This window comes from Schistocerca gregaria, chromosome 2 (assembly GCF_023897955.1).
Source record: "Schistocerca gregaria isolate iqSchGreg1 chromosome 2, iqSchGreg1.2, whole genome shotgun sequence".
In the NCBI taxonomy this organism is placed as follows: domain Eukaryota; kingdom Metazoa; phylum Arthropoda; class Insecta; order Orthoptera; family Acrididae; genus Schistocerca; species Schistocerca gregaria.
In genome coordinates, this window is record NC_064921.1 from 825,395,088 (window position 1) to 825,414,815 (window position 19,728).

The 19,728-nt window shown below is 39.4% G+C and overlaps 1 protein-coding gene across 1 annotated transcript in view; it reads left to right on the plus strand.

Moving 5' to 3' along the window:
- LOC126335170 (ubiquitin carboxyl-terminal hydrolase 7) overlaps positions 1-19,728 on the plus strand; it is a 211,638-nt gene that overhangs the window by 151,570 nt on the left and 40,340 nt on the right. The gene's annotated exons all lie outside the window — the stretch shown is intronic.

The following is a 19,728-nucleotide window of genomic DNA, read 5'->3' on the forward strand; positions in this document are numbered from 1 at the left end:
CAGCCTATTATTTAATCCAGGGTTTCTACTATCGATAATTCTGCAATGAAACTGAACTTCTGCAATATGTCTCCTCGTGATATGTGTAAATGTATTCCTGCCCTTTGCTGACTTCCTGCAGCAAACTGTGCATTAATCTAAAGTATATTAATAGGCAACAGTATCATGGCAGTTATGAAAAGCTGTGCAACATCAGAAGTAAATTTTTTATTTATGTTCTGAAGCTTAATGATCTGCAGAAATAAGAGGGTATGGTTACATGGCAAGGTGATTTAAGAAATGCACATTTTCTTTTGTTGGGTTTTGAGAGTGGCATTACTAGCTACTGGATGAGCTAACAGTACCAGTTCCACAAAATAGCAGGTAAATGATGGATAGAGAGAGCAAGCAGTGTTAAGAAACTGATATTTGTATTTCATATTAAATCAAATAGATGTCAGAACTAATAGAAAAAACTGACTTTGTAACATATCAACTTAGGTCCTTTTATTGATTGTGAAAAAGTATTAATGAGCTAAAAAGAGTGAAGATACTTCAGTTATTAATCCAAAGCGGTTGTAGTGAGTTTGTGTATATCAGAATTTTAAATGCCAGAAAAAAGTCATTTTAGTACTCATGTTGATGACATCATTTTTAAATGTCGGAAGAAATTACATTTATCTGTAGAGAGCACTCTTTGCAGATGCTAGTCATTTTAGCTCACTCATAGAATAATCAGTTGGAAATAAAAATGACTATAACCAGTTGCAGTTATTTGTCTTCCCCCTACACATTTTTTGGACAATTATACAGTCTGCATCTGATGGATTGATTTCAGTTTGTAAAAAAAAACAGTGGGTTACTTGTAGATTACTTACAGACAGCGTCTGTCACTATTTTTCAATAGTCACACATTTCTTTTGTCACATACATTTCTATAAACTGGACTAAGCAAACAAAGACTATCTTTGCAGCCTGTACTAGGTTACGAAAGAAATGCAAAATATCATTAAATATTTCTACATTGAAGACAAGAAATTATGGCATTCAAAAGAAGAAAGAAAGAAAGACTGATTTAAGAGAATGAACAACAAACAAGCAATAGACACTGTCAGCAAAGAAATATATTAGATTGTTACAGGGCTTCTAACAATGACACCAGCAGAAATCTCAAAATATTTTACTGTCTGTATGTCAGACAAAGGATCTACAGATGAATTTACTGGAAACAGAACTCAATTTCTGCAGATTAATGTAGAATTAATAAATATTTAACATTAATGTGAAAATAATAAACACAGCAGTATGAGGTCTGCTCAAAAAGTGAAGGGAATTTTTATAATTTTGCTTTGTTATATTAGTCAAACTTGCATGATTTTACTGTTTTGTGTTTGTAAACATGCCTGAAAAGTATCTCTGTCAGTGGTAGATGTATCAAATATTTAGTCTTTTGTCAGTTGTCAAATATGTTACATGTTTTTACTGTAGGAAAGTTCTTGTAGAATGTAAATACATTAGGATTGAAGGGTACCACTAAGAGAAAAGCAAAAGTGGGCACACAAAAAAAGAGAGGAAACTTCCTACCCCCCCCCCCCCCCCCCCCCCACACACACACACACAATGCTCATATATTGTGCTGGCTAGAGGCCACTTAGAAGCATAGTAGGTGTGCGTGTGCGTGTGGGGAGGTTGCACATTCATCACATTTTACTCTAGCTTGTCAAAGGATAACTCCAAAAGATAGTAAGTCTTCTTTCTTTTGTGTGTTCCTATCAACTACTAAATGCTTCTGCTTTACATGATTTTTGCAAATCATCATCTTGAACAGTTTCCAGCCCCAGGCTGGGTCTGTTTGGAATACGAGCCTCACCATCTAGTCTTGTTTTCCCACCATCTTTCTGTTTTTACTCTGGTCCAGTCCTCATCTCTTTTTGCCACACACTTCTCCACACATTTCAGCCATTCATCCCTTGGTCTTATTTGTTTCCTTCCCATCTGCATTTCATGTATCTTATTGGGGATCCTCTCATTTTCCATTCTCTTTAAGTGTCGATACTATCTTATCCTTGATATTTCTATCCTGCTCTGCAAGGGTTCCTCTTTCACTATTTCCCCTATCCTTCCATTTGTCATTGTATTTTTCTTTGTTGCTCCTATTCTACTTCTGTGGAATGTAACAATATTATGAAAAGGAAAGTTGCCTCACCATGTAGCGGAGATGCTGAGTCATCCTTCATTTCAATGACTGTTTCGCAGCCTATTCCATATTAATCCTTCCCACCAACACCAGCTTTTCTGAATTGTGCAGGTGAGAACTTTGCCTGCAGTACATCTAACGTTCCTGTAACCCTCCTGGCCTCAAACTTCGTTTAGTCACTGACCTCATCCATCCAGTTCCTTCCCTGTTCCCATTCCAGCACTACACAGCCCTCATTCCACCATCGCACCCAGTCTTTTTACTTCTCTCCTTTTCCGCAAACTCACTCCCCACCTCTCCTGTCCTCTGTCTAAACTGCAGCACTTCACTGTCTGCCACCCCTACCCTACTATCCCTCCCCCTCCCTGCCCCAGCGTCGTCCTCCTTACCCCCACCAAATCACCACTCCTATCATGCACTGGTGCTGCTGCTCACAATGTGGTTTCAGTTGCCTGAAACTGCAGTTTTGTGTGTGTGTGTGTGTGTGTGTGTGTGTGTGTGTGTGTGTGTGTGTGTGTGTGTGTGTGTGTGACGTTACTGGCTTAAAGATTTATTTGTGACAGTCTTTTTTGTTTTGTCTGTGCGACTCAGCATCTCTGCTATGCGATGAGTAGAGTAGCAACTTTCCTTTTCACAATATTATTACATTCCATCCTAGATTTTCCACTAATTCTGAGGAACTTCGTTTCACATGGCTGTAATCCTCTTTTCATCTCTCTTCTTCATTACCAATGTTTTGGATGCATAGCTCAGTATTGGGATATAGTAACTTCTTTATATTAAATCTTTGCTTTTTTGTGGGATGTCGTTGCTCCAAACTGAGACTCCTAACCCTTCACAGGAATTCTTCTGTCTACCGTGTTCTCTGATTTTTCTTGTTTCTTCCGTTTTCCTCTATCAGACTTCTCAAGTACTTGACACGTTCCACCTTCTTCAGTTTGTTGACCTCCAATCCTTATTGTGCTAGTTGGTCTATCTCTCTTTCTAGTTGTAACTGTTATCTCACATTTTGTTTATAATTAAATTCAGTCCATATTGTCTCAAAACTTCTTCCCAAGTATCCAGCTGTTCCTGAATATCCTCCAGAATATAAAAGTCAAGTTTCTACAATCCTTCCTGTGTCAGGTGCTCCCCCCACCCTCTGCAGAGTTAACTTCAACCTCCTGTTTCACCTCCAAGGCTTGAGTGTTCAAAGTACTTCTTCCACACAATCTTCAGTGTCTCATTATTAACTGCTTTCCCATTTCTGTTAATCATTGTTTTATCCTCTCTCAAATCTCTCCTCCTTACTTTTGACCATTCTATATAGTACTTTCTTTATTTCCTATGCTATCTTCCTCCATAATCTTTGTCCATTCTTCCATCCACAATCTTTTCCCCTTAGCCATGTCTTATTTGCCTCTTTCTTCTATTTCTTATGCTCCTCTCTTGCTGCTGAAGTCCTTTCCACAGTTGGAAGACCTTGTTCTCCTTCCCACCTTTTTTGTGTTTTCCTTAAATGTAGTAGTATAAAAACAAATCAAGGACTTTGTATTAAATTTTACCATAAGAATGGAATTGAGTGCACCAAGTTTCAGAAATGTTATCTCGATGGGTCTGCTATGAATAAAACAAGTATTTACGAGGGTATAAGTGTTTAAAGCTTTTGTTAACGATTCTGTCAACAGTTGCAATATTTGCATCGGGTGACTAGTTTTGAACTATACAGGGTTGTATTCAAGCCTGGGCTACTGAGGCTGTTCTTAATAACAAACATCTAAGTGCCAACACTTGCTTTATAAATGTTTACAGAATGAATGCCTCTATCCACACACACCTTTTTTTGCTGTAAACATTTATAAAGCACATTTTGGCCATTGTATGTTACTTTTATTATTAAGATCAGGCACTGTCAGTGCAGCCTCATTAGACCAGGCTTGAAAATAAACCTCCAAAGTTGTAAACTAGCTACCTAATGTAAATACTGCAACTTTTGGTAGAATCATTAATAAACACTTTAAGGAATTTAAAAAAGTTGCTGGTCCTACACTAATAAAATGTTGAAACTGAAGAACAACTGCGTGTTTCAAAGGAGGCAGAGAAGACATTGAAGATTACAAGCACTTTGGATGCCCTGGTGCATCATCATTTGATGAAATTGTGGAAAAAGTGAAAGAAATGATTATGAATGATTGCCATATCACAGTAAGAGAAGTTATTAATGTTGTTGGCAAATTAATTGGTTTGTGCCATGAAATTTTTTCAGATGTTTGTGAAACATGTGACAGCAGTTTTTTCCCAAAATTGTTGAATTTCATGTTATAAGAGTATTGGATGAAAACTGCTTACTAATCACTTGATGAATTTAAAAATGTGGAATTACGGAAACATGTCATGAAAGATAATGAAATATGAGTTTATGGATGATGTCAAAACTAAGGCTCATTTGTTGCAGAGGAAGCATTCTAAAACGCCAAATGTGGCCATATGTGAATGTTATGCTTACTGTGTTCTTAGATTTTAGTGGGATAGTGCTCCAAGAGTTCTTTCAACATGATCTGTGAGTCAATAAGGAGTACCACTTAAAAGTTCAGTGCTGCTTACATGAAGCAGTCCAAAAAATCATCTGTATTTGTGGTGAAATGATGATGACTGAGTGTTCTGTCATTTTGAAAGACAATTCATGACAGTTGCACCACAATAAAGAACCTTCTAACACTGGTGCTTTTTGTGAATTTTTGGCCAGAAGCAGTACTGTAATAATGCCCAAGCCTCCATATTCTTAAAGCATAGACCCATCTGACTTTCTATTGCTCCCAAAAATAAAGAAAACCTGAAAGGTATGCCAAGCGTAGGTGAGATAAAAAACATACAGCTGAGATACCTAAAAGCTATCACAAAGATAAAGTTTGAAAAGTGTCGGTACTGAAAAAAATGACAGTGTAAGAGTAGTATAATATCTAACGGGAAGTATTTTTCCGGGGATAACTTTGATGTAGACAAATAACTGGAGGCAAAATCCCAAAGATTCTCCTAGATGAAAAGTCACAAATGAAAAACAGGAAAGACAATACAAATTAAGAAACAGATTAAGTCACAGGTACTGGGAAAATAAACTCCATTACACTGTACATAAAATACTGGCATAGCTGAATCAATTAAATTGGAAAAGTCTTAAAGCTACTTTCACTGCCTAGTTACAATTCATATCTAGGCATTTATCACAGCTCTTAAGGATTTGACGAATTCTCCCTTTAACAGAATCATTAAGTTTCTTGTCAACCAAAATGCTAGGAGCCAAGTCTACATTATAGGGCTAGTGTCCTGAGTAATGTAATAGTAGTCGTAACCTTCCTGGCTGAAGGAGTGCGGTGTAGCTTGGTTTGTTGGGTGTGAGGCAATGTGATATAATAGCTTTGCCTCTGTGGTCATGATGTGACACAAAACACTCGGAGAAATCAATGGAAAACTGTCAAACAGTTGACTTACTGTGAAATGCCAGTTTTACAAATTTTTTTCATCAAATATCCATACCAGTTCATTGGTGCCTAGAGTCACCTCTGCATGAGGAACATTCCTCTTTCTGATCTTAAACGCCACCATTAATGCACAAAACCTTCACTCATCACTTTCTGTCTGTATGCAGCACAAATAGTATAATGAAAGGAAACGGTTTTGATCCTTTGTCACTAAAAACAATATTTCAGAAGAGACCCCATATTTGGGGGAATTTTTAATTGCATCAATCATTTTGAACTTCTGCAGTAAGCAAATGTGCACGAAGTATTTCAGTGGGTGACAAATTTGTCTTCCACAGGTGCTGTGATTCTCTTTTGTTATTGAAGCTTGGCCTACTTCTGTGCTAAAGTATTGTTCATCAGTCACCTCTCTTTATAGTGAAGGCCAACCCTCGGCACCGGTTGTTGTAGAAGAAGATATTTGTGTTCTAATGGGAGACTTATTAATAATATTCATCAAAAAATTGTGGTAAATGAAACATATAACACTAAATTGGCTGTCTTCCTAAACAATAAACAAGAAATCTACACAACTTGTTGCCGACCAGGTCACCACTTGGTTCGAAGGTGTCCTGGGTGAGAAACAGGGTGGAAATTGTCATCATGTTATGAATCATTTTGAGGAGGCATGTTTACATCAGACATTAGATCTTACCAATTGTGCTCTTCGTACAGATTAGCGTATTTCATGCAGAAGTAATGATTGGTAAAGCACGTTATAAAGACAGCTGCCCTCAATGATTTATTTCTATAAATGCTGGGAAATTAAAGCTGTTGTAATACAACGCAATGAGCAGAGGGAAGGTTGTCCCTAGCGTCACTATAATCACGAGATTATCATTAAGGCAGTGACTCGTCCTACTTTCCCACCCTTCTAAATGCTGCAAACCTATAATACAGGCAGCAGTGACCCAACATGCTGACAGTGAAAATCCTGATTACCATTCTAATGGTACGTGATATGATTACAACAAATGTTGTAAAATGAAATTGTTAATTAGGAGAAACATTGTATTGAGAGAATAGGACTTCTGTTGGAACCGACTAAATTGAAAGAAAAAAAAGCATGAAAACAAAAAATGCAGGATCATAAGAATGGGGTTTTACTGTAACTGACATTTGGATGACACTAGAGTTGATTATATATGACAAATGATTTCAGGGAGTTTCTGTGAAGTATTTAATATTTGCTGCCTCATTTTACAGCATAATATGCCTTGTTTATTTACAAAAAGTGGAGAATATGTGTATTTGTTAAACTGTGACATTCTGGACAAGTAAAGTGAAGTTTAAAAGACTAGTATTGTGGTGCAGGCTCCTAATTTTTGGGACAGAATATTACATAACCTGTAAAAGTGTCAGATTATTTCACAGTAAGGGGTGGTTTCATTTTAAGCACGGCTTGGAATCCAGTAGCAGTTAAGTTTTTAAGATCTCACTTAATATCTTCTCCCATTAGAACTTAAAAGCTGTGAAGTGATGATTTGAATGCATAAAAATAAATGTGAATCCAAGAAAAAGGTGCTGACAGTCAAACTGGCTTTAAATAGGTGCATAACCAAAAAGTAGCTGTCTGGTTGATTTCTTAAGCAGCAGAGCATATAAGAGGCCACTGCTCACCTCACGTGAAGATGACATGTAGAAATATTGTGAACAAAAGTGAAACTGTCAACTTGAGTGATCACAGTTTGTTTAATGCTGAATCGGTATAAAATATTAATATTGACCAAATAGAGCACATAAACATAATACAAAAACAACTTTTACTTGCTTTACTTTAATAGTCTCCATCACTCTTTTAAAATCACACATATTTTTCTTTGCAAGACTTGGTTCTCCAGATCCAGATGAAAGTAATCTTGGTCACACACAAAAACCTCATCACTTACTTCTTTGCCAGCTTTATTTCAGTAGGTTGGTGTGATTGTACTGAAACAGAGAAACTCACCTTATAGATAACTGCTAAACAAGGCACAAATTATTTGTCAAACTCTCTCACCTGTGCCAGTGTGAATAATTATATACAACACAGTACTGTAGAAACTACTAAATATTAGCATTTTTATTCAATTTTAAGGCAATTTTTTTACATTCTTAATTACTAGGAATGTACCAAATGTTATTTTACTTTGACATAGCCCACTTCTGTACCAGAGTGTTATTAAACAATTTTGGTTGAAATGCTGTTGTTTACAATTTAATTCCTACAGGTATAGTAAGGAGTGAGGGGAAATAGTTAGAGAGAAACAGATGCATTGACCATAGGGTAGGCAAGATTTAGGAGACATGGGAATGTTAAAAGAATATGAACTGGCAGGATACCAAGACAGGACAGTGAGAGATACGAACCTAGAGCAAGGCAGACAGATGGACTATTGGAGTGAATGAATGTTTGAAGAAGCGGTAAGAAGACAGGTACAGAGAGGATAGAAAAAGATGGTAGGATGACAGGAAAATGTGGACAGCTGTATGTTCTAAACAGACCTAGCCAACTGTAGAAGATTATATTGATGAATAATTATGAATGTGCATGTTTAGTCATTTACAACCCCCAATCGTAATTTCATAAAACCCATACATACATTCAAATAATGCTGAAAGAGATATGATTTAATTTTTTTGAATTTATATTTCTGCATATTACCTATCAATAACCATATTACTTTTCCTTATTGCTTGATTTAGAAATTTATTGTTGTTCAAATTATATTTTCCAAGGACGTAACACCATTATCAAATGGCCGTGTGTATTTGAATAGTAAGCACATAATAGTAATTCACTGCTGCAACAATCTGGAAAAAATATCGTATTACTCAACCTTATGTTCAATAGATCAAACACATACGAAGTATGATCAAAAACTAATGGGAATTTTTGTTTCTCTAGATGAATATTTATTCATCAGTGTCAACTTTGTCTCCTTCAAAATAATTTATTACGGATATATTACACTTGTGCCAGTACTTTTTCCAGTCTTGGAAGCACTTACAGAACTCACTTTTCGGCATGGTATTCAGTGACACTGTTATCTCATGAATGGTGGCAAAATGACATCCTTTCACCCTCAAGAATGAAAAGAAGTTGCAGGGGTGTATGTCTTGTGAATAGAGTGACTGAGGCAACATAATGGGTTTTTTTTTTTTTTTTTTTTTTTTTTTTTTTTTTTTTTTTTTTTTCTTGTCAAAAAGTTATGAACAAGCATTATGGTGCGAGCGTGATCATTATCGTGATGCAATTTCCATGAGAGGTTTTGCCACAGCCCTGCTTGTTTACTTCAGATTGCTACTTTCAATTGGTACATAACTTTTACAAGTTCTGGATTGTTGTTGACTTCATTCCGCAATTCTTGAGCTATGTCTTTGCAGAGGCGTTTTTGGTCAGAATTCAGCAATTTCTGAACAAACTTTGCTGCAACACGTTTCATGCCCAAAATAAAAAAAAAAAGAAAGAAAAAAAAAATTGCTTGGCATGAGCCAAAGAATGTGCCGACGGCATCAGCAACCTCTCTGATGGTGATTCGGCAATTTTCTAGAATTTTTTTTTACAACTTTCACATTATCATCAGTAATTGATGTGCTATGGTGTTCTGGGCAGTTGTTGCCTTAATCTTCTTGACCCTCTTTGAAACATTTATATCGCTTGTAAACTCTTGTCTTAATCATAGTAGATTCGCCAAAAGCCACGGTCAAGAGTTTGTATGTGTCGCTTTGTTCCATATTTAATGAATATTCTTTGATACATGTTTTTCAAAAGTAAAAATTCAGTGAGCACTTGAAGACACAAATAACCTTGTCAACTGTCAACAATAAATTAAATATTCAAAACAGCTGAAAATGCAAACATACCTCAGGACACAGACGTATCAGCTAGATGATAAAAATTTAGAAAATCTGGTGTATAAATCCCGTGAAAAAATTCCTGTTACTTTTCAATCGCACCTTGTACCTCCTATCTTAAATAACCATCTGACCACTCTCCTACATTATTTGTGTAAGTTGTGTGCTCAGTGCTGTATCATATTTTAATGTGTTTGCTTCTGGCTTTTGTAGCTGTAGCTCTCTCTCTCTCTCTCTCTCTCTCTCTCTCTCTCTCTCTCTCTCTCTCTCTCTCTCTCCCCCCCCCCCCTCCCCCCCCCTCTCCTTGAGACTGTTCTACTGTAATAACTGATTGCAAAGGTCTTGAGAGTTTTGTCTGATGTTGTTGAGGAAACAGCATATTTTGGCAAGCCAGGTGTTAATCATATTCAAATGTGACGTTGAGGAGCTGTAGTGGCATGCCAATATATACAGTGAGCCATTAGAAGGGCGCAGGCTCCAGGAGGGAGGCTATAATGTCATTGTACAGGGTTCAGTTATTGAACTGTATTGAGGGGGGGGGGGGGGGGGGGGGAGGAAAAACAATGTAAATTAGCTACAAACTATGGCATTCACACACTTCATTAAACATCTAATAGTCACTACAGATATTCGGATTTAGGGTGAGAGACATGCTCGATATGCCTGCCATCATGGCAATGATGTGGCGCAAACAAATAGCAAAATTCTGCATGACCCACTGAAGTGTCGGATCATCAATACTGTCAATGACCTCCTGAATGGCTGTTTACAGCTCAGCAATAGTTTCGTGGTTATTGCAATACCTTGTGTTCAATATAGTCCCACAAAAAGGAGTCGTGTGTTCGGCCCCTGCCAGTGGCCTCCGGGTACCCCGTAGCCAGAATGCAGTCCCCACATTCCTGCTCCAGCGCATCAGACACTCTCCTGCTTCAATGGGGTTGAACTCCGTCATGTGTGAAACACATCTTATCGAAATTAGGGTCACTTTGGAACTGGGGATGAAATCGTCTTCTAAAATCCTTCATGTGAGGACACACACAATGCACAATAGTGCATCACAGTCATAGGTTAAAGAAACTAAAGATATGCAAGATATCCTCTTTTAAAAGAGGACATTTTACCCTATGCAAGACAGAAACTGGGTGGACCTTTAAGTCCTCACTACGGGAAATAGGCATACGCCATTTAGTAGCTATCCCTAATTAAGGGCCACCAAACAAAAAAGCCTGTGTAACTAACCTTACATTTGGTAAAGAACTTACTCATTTTATCTTTGACAGTGTATATGTTGTTGTTTTTCTTCAGTCCAGAGACTGGTTTGATGCAGCTCTCCATGCTACTCTATCCTGTGCAAGCTTCATCATCTCCCAGTGCCTACTGCAACCTACATCCTTTTGAATCTGTTTAGTGTATTCATCTCTTGGTCTCCCTCTGCGATTTTTACCCTCCACGCTGCCCTCCAATACTAATCTGGTGATCCCTTGGTGCTTCAGAATATACCCTACCAATCGATTCCTTCTTCTAGCCAAGTTGTGCCACAAATTTCGCTTATCCCCAATCCTATTCAATACCTTTTCATTAGTTATGTGATCTACCCATCTAATCTTCAGCATTCTTCTGTAGCACCACATTTTGAAAGCTTCTATTCTCTTCTTCTCTAAACTATTTATTGTCCATGTTTCACTTCCACACATTGCTACACTCTATACTAATACTTTCTGAAACGACTTCCTGACACTTAAATCTATACTCGATGTTAACAAATTTCTCTTCTTCAGAAATGCTTTTCTTGCCTTTGCCAGCCTACATTTTATATCCTCTCTACTTCGACCATCATCAGTTATTTTGCTCCCCAAATAGCAAAACTCCTTTACTACTTTGTCTCATTTCCTAATCTAATTCCCTCAGCATCACCCGATTTAATTTGACTACATTCCATTATCGTTGTTTTGCTTTTGTTGATGTTCATCTATTACCCTCCTTTCAAGACACTGTCCATTCTGTTCAACTGCTCTTCCAAGTCCTTTGCTGTCTCTGACTTAGAATAACAATGTCATCAGCGAACCTCAAGTTTTTATTTCTTCTCCCTGGATTTTAATTCAGACTCCAAATTTTTCTTTTGTTTCCTTTACTGCTTACTCAATATACAGATTGAATAACATCGTGGAGAGGCTACAACCCTGTCTCACTCCCTTCCCAACCACTGCTTGCCTTTCATGCCCCTCTACTCTTATAACTAAAAGAATGGTTTAAATGGCTCTGAGCACTATGGGAGTTAACATCTTAGGTCGTCGGTCCCCTAGAACGTAGAACTACTTAAACCTACCTAACCTAAGGACATCAAACACAGCCATGCCCGAGGCAGGATTCGAACCTGCGACCGTAGCGGTCGCTCGGTGCCAGACTGAAGCGCCTAGAACCGCGCGGCCACACCGGCCGGCACTCTTACAACTGCAATGTGGTTTCTGTACAAATTGTAAATAGTCTTTTGCTCCCTGTGTTTTACCCCTGCCACCTTCAGAATATGAAAGAGAGTATTCCGGACAACATTGTTAAAAGCTTTCTCTAAAGTCTACAAATGCTAGAAACGTGTGTTTGCCTTTCCTTAATCCATTTTGCCTCGTGTGCTCCAACATTTCTACAGAATCCAAAGTGATCTTCCCCGAGGTCAGCTTCTACCAGTTTTTCCAATCGTCTGTAAAGAATTTGGGTTAGTATTTTGCAGCAGTGGCTTATTAAAGTGATGGTTTGGTAATTTTCACATCTGTCAACATCTGCTTTATTTGGGATTGGAATTACTGTATTCTTCTTGAAGTCTGTATTTTGCCTGTCTCATACATCTTTCTCACCAGATGGTAGAGTTTTGTTAGGCCTGGCTCTCCCAAGGCTTTCAGTAGTTACAATGGAATGTTGTCTACTCCCGGGGCCTTGTTTTGTCTTAGGTCTTTCAGTGCTGTGTCAAACTCTTCAGACAGTATCATATCTCCCATTTCATCTTCATCTACATTCTCTTCCATTTCCATAATATTGTCCTCAAGTATTTTGCCCTTGTATAGACCCTCTATATAATCCTTCCACCTTTCTGCTTTCCCTTCTTTGCTTAGAACTGCGTTTCCATCTGAGCTCTTGATATTCATAAAAGTGGCGCTCTTTTCTCCAAAGGTCTCTCTAATTTTCCTGTAGGCACCATCTATCTTACCCCTAGTGAGATAAGCCTCTACATCCATACATTTGTCCTCTAGCCATTTTGCACTTCCTGTCAATCTTATTTTTGAGACGTTTGTATCCCTTTTTGCCTGCTTCATTTACTGCATTTTTATATTTTTTCCTTTCGCCAATTAAATTCAATATTTCTTCTGTTTACCAAGGATTTCTACTAGCCCTCGTCTTTTTACCTACTTGATCCTTTGCTGCCTTCACTACTTCATCCCTCAGAGCTACCCATTCTCCTTCTACTGTATTTCTTTCCCCCATTCTTGTCAATCGTTCCCTAATGCTCTCCCTGAAACTCTCAGTAACCTCTGGCTTAGTCAGTTTATCCAGGTCCCATCTCCTTAAATTTCCACCTTTTTTTGCGGTTTCTTCAGTTTTAATCTGTATTTCATAACCAATAGTTTCTGGTCAGAGTCCACATCTGCCCCTTGAAATCTCTTACAATTTAAAATCTAGTTCCTAAATCTCTGTCTTACCATTATATAATCTATTTGATACCTGCTAGTATCTCCAGGATTCTTCCATGTATACAACATTCTTTTATGATTCTTGTACCAAGTGTTAGCTATGATTAAGTTGTGCTCTGTGCAAAATTCTACCAGGCGGCTTCCTCTTTCATTTCATCCCCCCAATCCATATTCACATACTAGGTTTCCTTCTCTCCCTTTTCCTACTCTCTAATTCGTCACCCATGACTATTAAATTTTCATCTTATTGTCCATGTTTCACTTCCATACATGGCTACACTCCATACTGATCTATTGTGGAATTCTGCCAGTTTGATTTACATTGCGACTTTCAGCATACCTCGGTGCATCTTCACTTAACCCTCGTTCGGTTTGGCTGCTCGAATCTCGACACCCACTTACCAATGTACAATGTGGATTTCGTAGGCGCCGCTCTGCTGTTGACCATCTGGTTACCTTGTCGACCTTCATTATGAATAACTTCTTGTGGAAGCGCCCGACTGCGGCTCTGTTCTTTGATTTGGAGAAGGCTTACGACACCTGTTTGAGGGCGGGCATTCTCCGCACCATGCATACATGGGGCCTTCGCGGTCGCCTCCCTCTTTTTATTAGTTCCTTTTTAATGGATCGACAGTTCAGGGTATGTGTGGGTTCTGTCCTGTCAGACACCTTTCGCCAGGAGAATGGGGTACCACAGGGCTCAGTTTTGAGCATAGTTCTCTTCGCCATAGCGATCAATCCGATCATGGATTGCCTCCCAGCTGATATATCAGGCTCCCTTATCATGGACAATTTTACCATCTATTGCAGCGCGCAGCGTACATGTTTCTTGAGCGCTGTATTCAGCGTTCTCTTGACCGTCTTTACTCCTGGAGTGTCGCCAGTGGCTTCCGTTTTTCTGCCGATGGTCTGTATTAACTTCTGGCGCTACAAAGAGTTTCTCCCACCGTCTTTACGACTGGGTCCCGTTGCTCTCCCATTCGTGGAGACAATAAAATTTTTAGGTGTTACATTTGACAGGAAGCTTAGCTGGTCTCCACTTGTGTAATATTTGGCTGCCTGTTGTACCCATTCCTCTAAATGTCCTCCGTGTTCTCAGTGGTATGTCGTGGGGAGCGGATCGAACCGTCCTACTACGCCTATATCGGTCGATCGTCCGCTCCAAGCTGGATTAGGGGAGCTTCGTATACTCCTCTGCATGGCCGTCCATCTTTCGCCGCCTCAACTCCATACAACATCGGGGTTTATGTATTGCGATCGGAGCGTTTTATACTAGTCCCGTGGAGAGTCTTCATGCTGAAGCCGGTGAATTGCCACTCACCTACCGGTGCGATACATTGCTTTGTCGGTATGCCTGTCGCCTACTGTCAATGCCCGACCACCCGTCTTATCGTTCCTTTTTTGACGACTCTCTCGACCGTCAATACGGGTTGTATGTCTCTGCCCTGCTACCCCCTGGAGTTCGCTTTCGTCATCTTCAACACCTTGATTTTTCACTCCCTGCAACCTTTAGAGTGGGCGAGAGCCACACGCCACCTTGGCTTCAGGCTCAGGTTCACGTTCACTTTGACCTCAGCTCGCTCTCAAAGGAGGTTACCTCCGGATCGGTATACCGCTCCCGTTTTGTCGAACTTCGTTCAAAGTTCATTAATATGACCTTCATTTATACAGATGGCTCTAAGACTAATGACGGGGTCGGGTGTTCTTTTATTGTCGGGGCACAAAGTTTCAAATTTCACAGCTGAGCTGTTTGCCCTCTACCAGGCTCTTCTTTACATCTGCCGCCACCAACATTCTGCTTATGTCATCTGCTCAGATTCCCTGAGCGCCATCCAGAGCCTCAGTGATCCGTATCCGGTTCACCCTTTTGTGCACCGGATCCAATGCTCTCTTCAGCAGCTGGTGGATGACGGTTATCTTGTTAGTTTTATGTGGGTTCCTGGCCATGTTGGTATCCCTGGGAACGAAGCTGCAGATGCCGCGGCCAAGACTGCGGTCCTCCAGCCTCGGACAGCTTCTTGTGGTGTCCCTTCATCAGATTGTAGCAGGGTCATTTGTCAGGCATTTTATCGCTGTGGTATGCCAATTGGGCTGCACTCACAGACAACAAACTTCGGGCCTTGAAACCTCTTCCCGCGGCTTGGACGTCCTCCTCACACTCTTCTCGGCGGGAGGAGGTCGTTTTGGCCCGGTTACGAGTTGGACACTGCCGGTTCAGCCATCGCCATTTGCTGATGGCTGCGCCGGCGCCGTTCTGCCCATGGGGGCAATTGCTGGCGGTCTGCCACATTTTAACGTCCTGTCCAGATTTTAATACGCTGCGTCTTGATCTTGGCCTGCCATGTACTCCGGATGCCATTTTATCGGATGACCCAGGGGCAGCTGCTCACGTTCTTTGTTTTATCAACTTGACAAACCTGTTTTTAATCCTATGCCTGTCAATCTATCTTTTATTGTGTTTTCCCTTTTAGTTGCTGTTTTAAACTTGTGCCTCACGGTGTATTCCTAACGTAGTCTGGGTGCTAATGACCATTGTAGTTGTGTGCCCTAAAACCACAAAAAAAAGAGAAAAAAAACTCCATAGTAACACTTTCTGAAATGACTTCCTGACACCTATGAGAAAACAAGAAAAGTACCATATAACATTTTAGAAAACAGATGCCTGGCTAGTTGTTTCAAAACCTAAGCCAATGCCAAATCGACACCAGACAATACAGCTGACGATTGCCTGGGTAAAAAGTGTGGAATGAGCATCAGGAAACTTGCACTCAGACTGCCGTGATTGACAGTATATGACATGGTGTACCACCAGCAAGTGCTGAGCACAGAGTACCTTACACAAGAAAGTAAGTAAACTGGTACACCAGGTTAGCAATTGTACTGCCATCTGTTGATGGAAAAAATAATGCAGGGCCAACTACCCCGGGCATTCACAATTTGTATTATTGATTTACACACAAAAGAAACCAGATGGCAGTTAGAAGAGACGAGGGGCATGAAAGGGAAGCAGTGGTTGGGAAGGGAGTGAGACAGGATTGTAGCCTGTCCCCGATGTTATTCAATCTGTATATTGAGCAAACAGTAAAGGAAACAAAAGAAAAATTCCGAGTAGGTATTAAAATGCATGAGAAGAAATAAAAACTTTGAGGTTCGCTGATGACATTGTAATTCTGTCAGAGACAGCAAAGGACTAGAAAGAGCAGTTGAGCGAAATGGACAGTGTCTTGAAAGGAGGATATAAGATGAACATCAACAAAAGAAAAAAGAATATAATGGAATGTAGTCGAATTAAGACGGGCGATGCTGAGGGAATTAGATTACGAAATGAGACACTTAAAGTAGTAAAGGAGTTTTGCTATTTGGGGAGCAAAATAACTGATGATGGTCGAAGTAGAGAGGATATAAAATGTAGACTGGCAATGGCAAGAAAAGCGTTTTTGAAGAAGAGAAATTTGTTAACATCGAGTATAGATTTAAATGTCAGGAAGTCATTTCTGAGAGTATTTGTATGGAGTGCAGTCATGTATGGAAGTGAAACATGGACAATAAATAGTTTGGACAAGAAGAGAATAGAAGCTTTCGAAATGTGGTGCTACAGAAGAATGCAGAAGATTAGATGGGTAGATCACATAACTAATGAGGAGGTATTAAATAGAATTGGGGAGAAGAGGAGTTTGTGAAACAACTTGACAAGAAGAAGGGACCGGTTGGTAGGACATGTTCTGAGGCATCAAGTGATCACAAATTTAGCATTGGAGGGCAGTGTGGAGGGTAAAAATTGTAGGGGGATACCAGGAGATGAATACACTAAGCAGATTCAGAAGGATGTAGGTTGCAGTAAGTACTGAGAAATGAAGATGCTTGCAAAGGATAGAGTATCATGGAGAGCTGCATCAAACCAGTCTCAGGACTGAAGACAACAACAACAACAACAACAACAAATGTACTAGAGTTGGAGTCATGAATGATAGCACTAGAGTTTAAGCTCATTCTGTGCATCTATTTCACACATTCTCTAACTGCGAATTAGTGTTAAACAGTTTTCTGAACACTTTGCTGTGAATTTTGTACCCAAGGCGAGCATTAAATGTGATCATAGGGAGTTACGTACAAAATTTTTATTCCATTTATTGCAAATTGTTGTGACTGATGGTGGTTTAAATGACAAATTCTACACAAGCAAGCAAGAGACATAATTTGCAGGATACACGCTTATAACAAGTGCAAAGCATGTGTGTGGATCGGACTACAGTGCATGTAAAAATTATTACTAACTTTGGTCTCTTGTTTATTCTCAGTATCACTCCTGATGATGGGCATGTAGTAGCCCGAATCCAGGTGTTGTTTAAGCATTGAAAAATAAAAACTTCACAACTGAAGCAATATTTTCAATCTCTGCCATAATGCTGCGCTGTGGATGTTCAATCCTCAGGATTGTTTGCTTCAAAGATAAACACTAAACGGTGAAGAGTGAAGCATGTTTTGGTAGGCTGTCAATATCTGCATATGAGGTTGTCGTTGATCATGTAAGCACCCTGGTTGGATAGGCCAATCCTGGGCAGAGAACTTGCAGGCAAAATTAAAATTAGTATTGGATGTATTTATTCCATTTTAATGAAGCATTATGGTCTCTGGAGTGTTTCAGCAAAATATGCGTCAAAGTTGCTAACCATAGAAAAGAAGCAGAATCATTCGGAGATCTCACAGGGCGTGCTGGATACTGTATACAGTAATCCCAGTTTTCTTAACATGTTGATCACTGATCATGAGTTCTGCGCTTATGGATACAATCTGGAAACAAAGTTTGTCATTACAGTAGTCGTTTGAATCCCTGAGAACCCCCCCCCCCCCAAAAAAAATGGGGGGGGGGCAGAGGGAGGTCTGCATTAATGTGAAAGTATTGCTGACTGTCCTTTTTGACTCCAGTACTGTAGTGCTTGATAGTATTAATCTCAATAAAACAGAGGTTCTTTGTTGCCGTCATGAATCACTGACACACAAACAGCCCCGTCATGAATCACTGACACACAAACAGCCGGACTTGGGGCAGCAGGCACATGGCACATTCAGCACAATATTATGCTCACTCATTGTTCTCACTTAAAAGTTTTTTGGCCAGACACAACACAGCTGTAGTTTGGCAGCCTCCCAGTTCCCTTGACTTAACACTGAATCACTTCTGGCTTTTATCTAAACTAAAAATACTCTGAAAGGGACTAGATTTCAGAACATGCTGCTGAAGCCAACTACTTTAAGTGGCTGGTGCGAAACACACCACAAAGTTATTGTTTATGCCTCCTAAAGCATTTGGATTTCAGAACTGCTCACTGAAGTGTTTTATCAAAGTCTTGTGTAGTTAAAATAGTGGTTTAAATAAGTAGGTGAAATCACTTAATCAACACACACACACACACACACACACACACACACACACACACACACACACACACACACACACACACACACAAGATTTCAGCTCAGCAAAGCATGAGAACCAGCATTGGCAGCACTAAGGCGTTGTTGGCCACTGAGAAGTGAATTCAGTCAGATAATGCTGATGGGGATCACAGCCAGGACGGCTAGTCAAAGTACCTACACCTTGCTCTTACTCGTATTTGGGAGTACATGGCTCGTGAACAGAGCATGCAGAGTCCACAATTAGTTTTTCCAGCCGGGGGCCTCTGTATGCCAACATTCCTGTCAATGATGTTATTGCCCTGCCTCCGGCAACTACGCCTTTCTAGTGTACAAGCTGTTACAGGTCACACATTCTGAATATAATGAATAGCTGCTCCATTGAAAAATTTTACGTTTTCCACAGCATCATACAGTGCAATGCCTGAGAACCATTTAGACATCTTCCTTTTATTGCTATAGAGACTTTTTACTGCATCAACTTCACTTTTTCCTGTAATGAAACAGTGGTATTGTATTATCCATAGGTCTCATGATGACTAGTGATGTTATAAAAATCAAGAATATGAAGGGCATTGTTTACAGACTTGAGGTTGTCTATGACTGGATTTTTGTCTATGACTGGATTTTTGTCTATGACTGGATTTTTGTCTATGACTGGATTTTTGTCTATGACTGGATTTTTGTCTATGACTGGATTTTTGTCTATGACTGGATTTTTGTCTATGACTGGATTTTTGTCTATGACTGGATTTTTGTCTATGACTGGATTTTTGTCTATGACTGGATTTTTGTCTATGACTGGATTTTTGTCTATGACTGGATTTTTGTCTATGACTGGATTTTTGTCTATGACTGGATTTTTGTCTATGACTTGATTTTTGTCTATGACTTGATTTTTGTCTATGACTGGATTTTTGTCTATGACTGGATTTTTGTCTATGACTGGATTTTTGTCTATGACTGGATTTTTGTCTATGACTGGATTTTCGATATCTGAAACAGTGTATGATAGTTCAAACTTTGTTCAGAAAATCAGACGCGGTTGTTTCAGCTTATTTATTTTTCATTGATGGTATGTTTTTGTTTAAAATATTAAATGATAATGGGATTGGGGTATAGT